Source organism: Marmota monax, unplaced genomic scaffold, assembly GCF_021218885.2.
Source record: "Marmota monax isolate L192 unplaced genomic scaffold, Marmota_monax_Labrador192_F-V1.1 WCK01_AAM20220418_F8-fsc00086, whole genome shotgun sequence".
Taxonomy (NCBI): domain Eukaryota; kingdom Metazoa; phylum Chordata; class Mammalia; order Rodentia; family Sciuridae; genus Marmota; species Marmota monax.
Window position 1 is genome coordinate 4,248,340 of NW_026693086.1, and position 10,015 is coordinate 4,258,354.

Below are 10,015 nucleotides of genomic sequence, written 5' to 3' on the forward strand. Positions count from 1 at the left end.
GAGTTCAATCCCCAGTACCCTCCATCAAAGAGAGAGAGAGAGAGAGAGAGAGAGAGAGAATATTGTGTGAATTAGTAGAAGAGACCGTTTCATGAAAAATGAATGGGTGCAGAGGGAAGGAGGTTGGATGAGAATTTGAAAATGAATCTGGTGATGCTTGTCACTATTGACTACAGAAAGCACAGCTGGAGTAGAATGGTCCAGGAGGAGAGGTGACAGGAAGGCACCCATCAGTGTAGGAGATGAACTATGGTCACATGGTACAGAAGTGTGATGACATAAAAGAGAGGACACCAGCCACTGAAAATTTTAGAACAGAGAAATGACATTTCTTGATTCCAGGAGGCCCATCAGATGCTCTAAATGTATTATGACACCATTTGTTATAGTCTGTTTTCTGTTGCTATAACAAAATACCCGAGGCTGAGTACTTTATAAAGAAAAGAGATTTGTTTCAATTTTGTAAGTCCAAGACTGGGCAGCCCCATCTGTTCAGCCTCTGGTGAGGGCCTTCCTGTTTGCATCAAAATATGGCAGATGGCATATGCAAGAGGGAGAAGCTAGAGGGACTCAGGGGTCAGGGTTATGTTTTGTTTTCTGGTGTAGGAGATGGAACCCAGGGCTTTGAACTTGCCAGGCAAGTAGTTCTCGCACTCCCAGACCCTTGCTCCTTGGTCTGGTGGAGACCAACCAAGACTCTCAAACCACATCCAAACACTCCTCACTTTCCAGCTTGTTTTTGACCGTCAGCCTCACTCACCTGTGCAAGGAGCCCTCGGGCTATTCCTGGAACCCCCCCCCCCAGCCCCAGCCCCTCGTGGGACCAGCAGCTGTTGTGGTAAAAAGATGCCGTGCAGTGGTCTTTCCCGTGAAATGCCTCCTAGCCACAGAGTTAACCAGAAACAAGCCAAGCAGAGCCCAGCAGCCGCTCCGCAGCCACATGGAGACGGGGTCTGCAGCAGAGAGGAAGGATAAGCAAGGGTCAGGGACAGATAGGGGTTTCTTTGTGGGCCAAGAGCAGACTGTCACCAGGGCTCGACACAGGTTCCAGGTGGCCCAGCGGAACTGGATGGAAGCACAGCCCGAGGATTTCAGATGGTTCACGGTGCTTGTCTCTGTGTCTCCTTTATCTTTTGATCTTTCTTTTTCTTGTTTGAAGTACCAGGGATTGAACTCAGGGGCACTTGACCCCTGAGCCCCATCCCCAGCCCTATTTTGTATTTTATTTAGAGACAGGGTCTCACCGAGTTGCTTAGCGCCTTCAGTTGCTGAGGCTGGCTTTGAACTCGCGATCCTCCTGCCTCAGCCTCCCGAGCCACTGGGATGACAGGCGTGCACCACTGTGCCCAGCCTCTTGTTCTTAAATATATGTTTTGTAGTCCTGGAGATTGAACTCTGGGCCTCCTGCATGCTAGGCAAGCGCCCTACCAGCTGTATACTTTATTTTTTGTGTATTCACCCTCTTTTCCATGAAGAAGCTCCACGAGGCCAAGCAGGAGTCTGTGGACCAAGAAGTGTCAGCCTTGACTCTTGGGCAGCCAGCTCTGTGCTGCTCGGAACCTGAATTGGAGAGAGGGGCTGGGTGCAGGGGCACTCACTGACCCACTGAAACTGGGCCTCAGGAGTCCAAGATTTCCATCCTGATGCTACCACTTTCTTACAACCATTTGTGAGTACAAATTTCTATGACAATGTGCTCCAAAGAATACTTTTGGCCTTCATCATAAAGACATTTCAGATCATTTTTAACAACAACAACAAAAAAAATGTTCTAAGGTAGGAAGTTCCGGGGTTGGGGCAGAAATTCAACAGTGTCCCAAGGGGCTCTCTGCCCTCCTGATCACAAAATGCACCAAGCACCAAGCTTTTCCTTCCTCCATAACAATGTCCAAAGTCTCTCTTTCTATCTCTGTCTCTTTTTAACCAGGGAGGAAAATCTTTCCCAGAAGTCTCCCACACAGTCTCATTCAAGTCCCGTTGGCCCAAGATGGGGGTCACCTGCTAGTGCCCCAGCTGCAAGGGGGGAGGCTGGGAAGGTAAGCATCCTGCATTTTTAGCCTCTATATTGGAAAAGGGAGAGGGAATGGCTGCTCTGTAGGCATCTACAGATCACGGCAAGTCACAATCATGGAAAGAAAAAGCCGTGGTGTAAACTAGTGTGAACTGTGCTCCTGAGGGCTTGCTCGGCTCGACCCGACGATATCAGGGCGTTATTGTTCTCCCCATGTTGACCACAAGGAAGGGGACATCCAGAGATGCTCACAGAAATGTGTCCTTGTCCCACAGTGAGAAAGACTTTTTGGAGACCAAGATCAATGGGTCTTCCTGGACCTCAAAAGACTCACAGTTCAGAAGAAGGCCAGGCAGGGTGAGAAGGGACGTGGTGAGGTCAGCGCTGGGCCACAGGAGCAGGGTGTTGGCCTCAGTGACCCCGGCCCCCTCCCCTGGGCAGCCAGGCCAAGGTCTGTTTCTAGTGAAACCTCCCAGGGAGGAAAGGGCGGGGGGAAGGGGACATGCAGGGCCTCTGATGGGGAGAGCAGGCCCCAAGCTGCAGAGAGTAGCAGCAGCAGCGGTGTCCTTGGCAGATCAGTGACCAGAGGCCCCCCCTACGGGTTTCAATAATATGACGCCCTGCCCCCACCCCGTTTCACCCTGGTGACACCGGAGAGCCCAGCCAGCCACGGAGAGTCATTTATTATACTCTGGGGCTCCCGGGCTTAGCTTCAGACTTGATTTTATTTGGAGCCATAAATTCCTAGGGCATTTCGTGAATTTAGAGAGAAACCCATCCCAACCCCGAGCCGCCAGGGCAGGTTGGTGGAGATGCAGAGAAAAAGAATCGCTGCTGCTGTCCTGAGGGGAAGTCCAGCCAGGATGCCACGGGTGAGGGCCATTTGAGCAGGGGCACTGGAGGGTGCATAGGAGTTCTCCAGGGTGGGGGTGGGGACAGAGAAAAGGTTTATGGGAAGGGGAAAGAGGTACGGCTCCTCCTCAGAGCTGGAGTGTGCAGGGATGAGGCCGGTGAGGAGGGCATGGTTTTATCTCAGGCTGCAAAACCTTGGCAGGAAGACCAGCTTTTAAAAATAGGGCTGCCCAGCGGGCTGCGGAGGCTGAGGCAGGAGGGTCGCGAGTTCAAAGCCAGCCTCAGCCACAGCGAGGCCCTAAGCAGCTCAGGGAGACCCTGACTCTAAATAAAAAGAAAAAATAGGGCTGAAGATGGAATGAGATGGTAGAGCATTTGCCTAGCCCAGTGCAAGGCCCTGGGTTCCACCCCCAGCACCCCCCACCCCCAAAACAAAACAAAGGCAGAAATCGACCCACTGGGGGCTTCCCCAATGGGAACACCTCCTGGTTCACGTCCCCCTTATAAGTTGACATTACCCACCACTTCAATAATCTGGCACATACAGGGATGGGTTCCATCAATACTTTAAAGTAAGCCTGGCCCTGTGTCCCCCGAGATAAGGCTGGTGAGAAAGGGACCCTCTGTCCCTGTTGGGAAGCCTCTGCTCACCCAGAGAGAAGGGGAGACACCCAAATCTGACCTAGCTGATGGGACAGGGCGCGCCCTTGTCATCCACACTGGTGACTTCCGGGAATCCCTGCCCTCTGCGCTCCACCCAGGCTGACGTGGAGGAAGGATGTGGCATTTCCCTCTAAGGTGCGCCCCTCGGAGGATAGGAAGGAGCAGGGCATGCGCCCCCGCCTCCCACGGGACCTCCATCATCTCGGGGCCTGAAGAGGGGGACATCATCGGCCCAGTGCAGTGCACCGACCAGGAGCCCAGGGGAAGGTCAGATGCCACCATCTGGTCTCAAGCAGCTGTTTTCAAAGTCACCGCCAAGCTGGGAAAGGCGGAGCGAGTCGACTCCCGTCTCCTGGGCGTCCGCGGGCATTTCTTCATGCTCAACCGCCACCCAACATCTTTTTGATGTTTTTTTCCACCAAACCTATGATTATGAACGTGTTCAGACCCACTAAGACGTCAAGAGAGTTGTCCAGCGAGTCCCCGTGTCCCCTCCGCGGAGACCCCACCCTGAGTAGGCATTTTTACAATTGAAGTGTGGACAGCCGGGTGCGTCCTCTTGAACGCACGGTCCTTTCTATGGGTCTCGAGAAACCCAGCGCAGCAGCTGCCACCGTAAGCCACCCAGAAGAGTTGACTGCCTCCAGAAAGTTCTCCCATGCCCTGTGCAGCCGACCCTGCCTCCCACCCCTGACCCCCCGCTGCTGGCCTATTTTCTGTCCCTATACTTGGCCCTATAAATAGAGCCACATGGTATGGAGCATGTGAGTGCGGCTTCCCGGGGAATGCGTAATGCATCAAGCATCCGAGATGCGTGCGTGTGGGGTGTCCTCTGTACCACAGATGTCCTTATATTGCCATGTCGCATGCCCTTGGGTGGATGGATCGTTTTCTCTGTCCCGGTTGCTAGCTAAGGGACATCTGAATTGTTTCCGTTTCGTCACAGTCAAAATCCCTGCGCACCTTTGCAGACAGGGTTTGTGTAGGGGCCTAGGTCTTCCTTTTTCCGGGGTAAGTCCTAGAAGGGGGCAAGGGGCTCGTATTTTACTACGTAAGAAACTTTTCCTAACAACTGTATCCGTTTGCACCCGCATCAGCGCTGTAGGGGAACTGGGGTCCCTCCAGTCCTTTACTGTTACCTGGTATTGTCACTATTTAAAAAGTCTCTAGCCACTCGAATATTTGTGCAATGATATCTTATTGTATTTTTTTTTAATTTTTTCTTTAGTTAGAGGTGGACACAGCGTCTTTATTTTGCTTTATGTGGTGCTGAGATTCGAACCCGGTGCCTCACACCCGCTAGGCACCCCCTCTGCCTCCGAGCCCCCGGCCTGGCCCGGCCGGGCCCTCTTGCTGTGTTTTTAATGTCCCTAATGGCTAATGATGTGGAGCCTCTGTTCGTGTGTTTATTTGCTGTATGTCCATGTTTGTATGTCTGGGCTTACAAGTTCTGCCCATTTTGAAAAGTGGAGTCTTTGTTTTCTGCTTATTGAGTTTTGAGGTGTTTGTTTGGTTTTTGGTTTTTTTTTTTTTTTGGTGCCAGGGATTGAACCCAGGGGTGCTTCACCACTGAGCCACATCCCCAGCCCTTTTTATTTTGAGTCAGGGTCTCTCTAAGTTGCTTAGGGCCATGCTAAATTGCTGAGGCTGGCCTTCAACTCATGATCCTTCTGCCTCAGGCTCCCAAGTTGCAGGGATGACAGGCGTGTGCCACCACACGGGGCGCTTCTTACTGATTTTTGAAAGTTGTTCAATGGCCTTGGTGTGTCCACATCATCACCACCAATTTTAGAACATTTTCTTTCTTTTTCTTTTTTTTTTGGGGGGGGGTGGGGTTTCAATTCGGGGGCACTCAGCCACTGAGCCCCAACCCCAGTCCTGTTTTGTATTTTATGTAGAGACAGGGTCTCACTGAGTTGCTTAGGGCCTCGCTGTTGCTGAGGCTGGCGTTGAATCTGTGATCCTCCTGCTTCAGCCTCCCAAGCTGCTGGGATGACAGGTGTGCACCACTGTACCAGGCTGGAACATTTTCATACCCCAAGAAGAAGTCCTGGACCTCTCAACCTTGGTCTCCTAGTCTCCCAGGCCCAGGTAACCACAAACTTACTAGCTGTTGTCATAGATTTGCCCGTTCTGGACATTTTGCATAAATAAAATCATAGAACTGGTGGCCCTTTACCTTGGCCTCTTTCACCCAGTATGATGTTTTAAGGATTCATCGTATGGCATGTGTCTTTTTATCACCAAATGCTATCTCTGTTGTGGGCAGATCACCTTTTATTTACTGCTGGTGAATATCCGGGTCCTTCCCGCCTCGGCCTGCTGTCAAGCTGCTTGGCCATTTGTATTCAGAACTTTATGTGGGCGTATGTTTTCATTTCTCCTGCTTTACACCTAGGAGCTGAGCTGCTGGCTCACAGCACCGCAGGCAGAACCACGTGAGCACTTGCCAGACCCTTTCCAATCCCAGTGGTCATTTCTCCACTTCCCCACCAACATTTGTTATTACCTATTTTTTTTCGTTGTTGTTGTTGTTTTGTTTTTTTAATAGCCATCCTGGTGGGTGTGCCATATGATCTCACTTTGGCTTTCATTTGCATTTCTCTGATGAGGTTGAGTGTTTTTGCATTTTTTTTTTTTCTGGACCACTTTGGTATCTTCTTTGGAGAACTGTCTATTCAAGTTCTTTGCCCCTTTTAAAATCAGTGGTTTGCATCGTTACTATTGAATTACAGCAGTTTATATATTCTAGATACAGGTCCTTTATTCCATATGTGATTTACAAAAATTGTTTCTCCTGTCCCATGGATTTTCTTTTCACTTGGATGGTGTCTGTATTTGTCCGTTTTCTATTACTACCACAAAATGCCTGAGGCTGGGTAACTTATAAAGAAAAGAAGCTTATCTAACTCATTGTTCTGGAAGTTCAAGGACATGGTGCCAGATTCTCTGATTTCATGTAGATGGTATCATGGCAGGAAGTGTCCACAAGGTGAGACAGGAAGCCGGGGTGAGGAGGAACTGTTATATAACACCCCATTCTGGGAAGAACTAACTCAGGGCTCCAGAAGAACTGCCTTAATCCTTTTCAAGGGCATGTCCCCATGACCTATGGACCTTCCACTAGACCCTGTCTTTTGAAGGTCCTACCACTGGCCAGGCGTGGAGGCACAAACCATTCCAGTGGCTCAGGAGGCTGAAGCAGGAGGATCACAAGTTGGAGGCCAGCCTCAGCAACTTAGCCAGGCCCACAGTCACTTAGTGAGACTCTGTTTCAAAATAAAATATAAAAGGGCTGGGATGTGGCTCAGTGGTGAAGCACTCCTGGGTTCAAGCCCTGGTACCAAAAATAAAATAAAGCTCCCGCCCCTGAGCACCACCACACCGAGTCAAAGCCTGGGACAAACCACACCCACCATGGCCGAGTCCTGTAAAGCACAAAAGCCTTTAAACTCGATGGTCTCTGACTTATCTACATTTTCTTTTATTGCTTTTACTTTTTTTGTCATAGTTAAGACAACCTTGCCTAACCCAAGGTCAGGGAGATTTATGTCTACATTTTCCCTAAGAGTTTTAAACTTTAGCTCTTACATTTAGGTCCTTCATATGTTCAGAGTGAACGAGGCCAGGATCCCACTTTGTTCATCTGCGTGAGGGTGGCCCTGCACCATTGATTGAAAAGACTTCTTTTAAAATGCAGTACATAGACACAGTGGAATATTACTCAGCCATGAAGAAGAATGGAATTATGGCATTTGCTGGTAATTGGATGGAACTGGAGACTAGCATGCTAAGTGAAATGAGCCAATCTCCAAAAAACCAGAGGCCAAATGTTCTCTCTGATATGTGAATGCTGACTCACAGGGAAGGGGGCGGAGTGGGGAGAAGGGAGGGGGGATGGGAATGGGAAAGACAGTGGAATGAACTGGACATCACTTTCCCGTGTCCGTATATGAACACACGACCAGTGTAACGACACATCATGTACAACCACAAGAATGGGAAGTCGTACTCTGTGTATGTATAATAGGTCAAAATACACTCTACTGGCACAGATAACTAAAGAGAATAAATAAAAATTAAAAAAAAAAAAAGAAAAATCTTCTTTTCTGAGCGAACTGTCTTGACATAAAATAATATTTCTAATACGAACTTTTCCATTCCTGGCTGCATTCCTCAATCGATCTTGCTTCTTAATGCACTTTAAAAGTAAGTTGCATCAAAACTTAACATTCTGCCCTCCTTTTTGGTGTACAGTTTGCCTACAGTGCCCTGCACCCATCCTAAGCGGCCCATTGGGTGCGTTTTGACCCGAGGCGCTCACCTGTGCCATGCAAATGCCTCTCAAGATAGAGAACACCGCCACAGCCCCGGGAAGTCCCCTGGTGGCATTTATTTTTATGTATTTATTTTTGATGAAGGCCTGAGCCCTGTGACCGCGGCGGAATCAAGACGGGGAACAGCTCCTCTCCCTTCTTTGTAGTCAACCCAGCCCCAGCCGGTCTGCACCCCAGGCAGCCCCCCTACAGTTTCTACCCCTGGAGGTCAGCTTGGCCGAGTGGGGGACCTCCCATCAGTGAGATCCATACATTTGCTCTTGTTTCGCTCCTGATCAGCATTTTGAGAATAAGATAGAGCAGAATAGAAAATAAAGTGAATAGCTGGTTGCAGGGGAGACAGGGCCTTGTAGATCTTTGCTTCAGACAGATAGATGTGGAGTGTGTGTATATGTGTATGTGTGGGGGAGAGGGAGAGGGAGAGGGAGAGGGAGAGGGAGAGGGAGAGATTGATGGAGGCCAAAAATAGAAAGACCATCTCTCACTGTGGATAACAGGCTCAGATCAGTGACCCAAGGCTTGGTCTCACCTTCAGTTCTTGCTGCTTCTGACTTATCCCTGGGGCCACCCTGTCCCTGGTCTCAGAATTGAGCTGGAGAAGTCCTGCTCACCCGCCGGGTGCTGCTACCTTTTGTTCTTTTTTTTAAAGTGGCACTGGGGACTGAGCCCAAGCCACACTAGGCAAAGGCTAAATTACATCCTCTAAATTACATCCTCAGCCTTTTTTATTTTATTTTGAGACAGGATCTCACTACGTTGTCCAGGCTGGCCTTGAACTTGCGATCCTCCTGCCTCAGCCTCCTGAGTCTCTGGGATCACAGGCGTGAGCCACGGTGCCTGGCTATGCCTCGAATCCTTCTGCTCGGCCTCCACTCTCCCTTAGATCACCGTGACACCTGCCAGTCCATCCACAGCCGAGTCTCCCCGTGGTTCACCGTCCACGCCCTCGGCTACCAGAGGAACTGTTCTAAAACCCAAGGTCTTGGCTTGGAATCCTTGGAAGACTTCACACCCTCCAGAGGTTGCTCAAGACCGTAGGAGTCAACTGTGCCTCACTGGGGCCAAAACACCTGACGGGAACAACTTAGAGGAGGAAAAGTTTATCGGGGGGCTCGCAGTTTCAGAGGTTCGGTCCATGGTGAGCCAAGTCCATTGTCCGGGGCCCGGGGTAGAACATCATGTCGGGAGAGTGTGGTGGAGAGCGGTCCACTCCGGCAGCCAGGAAACAGGGAGAGGAGCCAGGGACAAATATATCATCCCCGAGGTCATGCCCCCAGCGACCTAATTCCTCGGGCCCCACCCCAGCTGCCTACAGTTACCCCCAGCAGAGCCGTCCTTTCAAATTATTAATCCATCAACTGGCTCAATCCCCTGATTAGGTTACAGATCTCCTGATCTAATCATTTCCGCTCTCAACATTTCTGCCTCGCACAGGAGATTTTTCCAGATACCCTGCGTCCAGACTAGAACAAAGACCTTTCGTAACAAGGCCCTGGGCTGCATTACTTGTCCTGCCTCCCCCAACCCTCCCTGAGATACCCTTGTGCACCCCAACCTTTGCTCAGGCAGGCGCCCACCTCCCTCTGCCGCCATCGTAACAGAACCCAATTCAGTCCCCCCTCCTGGGCCCTCCCAGGCTTTCTGTTTACGCTCTAGCTTGGTCCTCGTCCCAATTCTGTGTTCCGTGTCACAACTATTGCTTGACCCCTCACTGTTATGAGCGATAGAGGATCCCCAGGGGACGAGAAGGGAGACAAATTGGACAGGGTCTCCACCCCTGGGGACCCGCCGTCTGGAAGGGAGAGTCTTCTCAGAGTCCTGAGGTCGATGACATCATGTAGGTCCAAAGTCTGTCGCCTTTAACACAGTCGCTGTAATCCTGGGGATCCTTTGCTCTCCAGGGGATATTTGGCCATGGCTTGTGACTACGGTTGTCGAAACTAAGGGGGATGCTACAGTAGGCAGAGGAGGCCCAGGATCCTGATGGAGAGAGAGCCTGCAGTGCATAGAGGTGCCCACGGTGCTGAGGCTGAGGACCCTGCTGTCACCCCAGTGACAGGCAGCCCCAGGTCGGCTCCCAGCCGAGAGGGACACACTCCACTTTGGGAACTGGGCCAGCTAATCTGGTGGTGGCCTAGAGAAAGCGGGGACA